The sequence below is a fragment of the Lithobates pipiens genome, unplaced genomic scaffold, assembly GCF_037356315.1.
Source record: "Lithobates pipiens isolate NorthernLeopardFrog02 unplaced genomic scaffold, aLitPip1_a1.2 Scaffold_19, whole genome shotgun sequence".
Taxonomy (NCBI): Eukaryota; Metazoa; Chordata; class Amphibia; order Anura; family Ranidae; genus Lithobates; species Lithobates pipiens.
The window spans coordinates 7,547,300-7,549,094 of NW_027507764.1; the positions used below are offsets into that span (position 1 = coordinate 7,547,300).

General features: G+C 47.1%; 1 non-coding gene across 1 annotated transcript; it reads right to left on the reverse strand.

The window, feature by feature from the left end:
* Positions 1-1,116: 1,116 nt before the first annotated feature.
* TRNAE-UUC (transfer RNA glutamic acid (anticodon UUC)) lies at positions 1,117-1,188 on the reverse strand. Its single transcript has one exon. It is a non-coding gene; the product is annotated as a tRNA-Glu (tRNA).
* Between the last annotated feature and the right edge of the window lie 607 nt (positions 1,189-1,795).

The window sequence follows — 1,795 nt, forward strand, 5'->3', positions numbered from 1 at the left end:
CCAACATTCTGGGTCTTCCAACTCCATGAGAGGCTGAACATGGAGAGGAAAGGAGAGGCGATGCGATGCGATGATGGGGGGGGGGGACATCGTTACAGCAAACAAAGTACTTACCACTGCAACCCATAGGTGGCCTGCAGGAGACCAAAAAAAAAAAAAAAAGAACATGTCGGTGGGGGAGGGGCAGTCTTTTATTCAGCTAGGAAAGGGTGGTCATGTGAGCACCAGATGAGGCGTTAACCCATTGTGTGCTGATGTAAGGTTTGGCCATGAAATCGTATATATCTCTACATACTATATCCCCCATATATATCCCTCCGTATATACCCAGATATAGAGGTATGTAATATTCCTGCTGGGGGGTATGGGTGTAACATTCCTCCTGGGGGGGAGGTATGGGTGTAATATTCCTGATGGGGGGGTATGGGTGTAATATTCCTGATGGGGGGGTATGGGTGTAATATTCATGTTGGGGGGTATGGTTGTAATATTCATGCTGGGGGGTATGGGTGTAATATTCATGTTGGGGGGGGTATGGGTGTAATATTCATATTGGGGGGGTATGGGTGGAATATTCCTGATGGGGGGGTATGGGTGTAATATTCATATTGGGGGGGTATGGGTGGAATATTCATGTTGGGGGGGCATCTGGGCAGGAAGTTCTTGTCGTTTGATGGACACGGCGAGGATCTGGTCACACTTAGATGTTCTTGATTCCTAAATTACCGCAAAACGCGGCACACGCTTGCGATCCCTTTACTTTCAATATCCCCCCAATTGAGGGTGATTTTGCCTCGATTGTCAAATGACAGGATTTCTTCTGGTAAACAGGCGGCCCAGGATTTTGTTGGTGTGATTTGTCAGGTGACAATATTGTCCCGTGATTGGGGTGCCATTGAAATTAACGGGATCACAATCAGTAATTGCGCCTGCGATCCGGAAGGTCTAGGTGTGATCGCAGCCTAAGCGTCTTCTATCAGTTGTTGGGTTCACCTTCTATAGATTCTTCCTCAAACATTCCACACATTCGCTTCATTCTTTATTCCACCGCTAATATATAGTCCGCATTGACCTTGTATAGCGCTTTCCTCTCTGAGGACTCCAAGTATTGGAGATGGCGTTGGCCGGGAATCGAACCCGGGTCAGCTGCTTGAAAGGCAGCTATGCTCACCACTGCACCACCAACGCAAGGTAGCATGTCTTTGTAGTGTGGGAGGAAACCGGAGTAACCGGAGGAAACTCATACAAGCACAGGGAGAACATGCAAACTCCATGCAGATAGTGTCCTTGTCAGGATTTGAACCATGGACCCCAGTGCTGCAAGACTAACCCCTAAGCCTCTGTGCTGCCCATATGCGGCCTCTGTTCTGTGCTCGTCCAAACTGAGTGGGGTACATCAGTTATGTCCCCTCAAAGTGCCTCCAGAAGAAATCCAAATGTAACCTAAGCTACAATCTCTCTCTCTCTATATATATATATATATATATATATATCACACACCTCCACAAAGTATACAAACGTATCCTAATCTACAATATATGACACTCCTATAATAAAACACACCCAAATAACAAAGAGGGGTACAGTGGTCCCCAAATTAGCAACACAATGAAGCTACTTATTCCATTCACACTTAGGCCTTATTCACATGAAGGGTATAAATCCATACCCCATGGGAGGGCCGTGTTTACTGGAATGTGGATGCACAGGTCTTCCCAGCATCCCATGTAGGCAGTCCCATTGCTTTCAACTGGGGTGCAGCGGCTGTACCCAATGTGACATCTGTGTGGGTGCC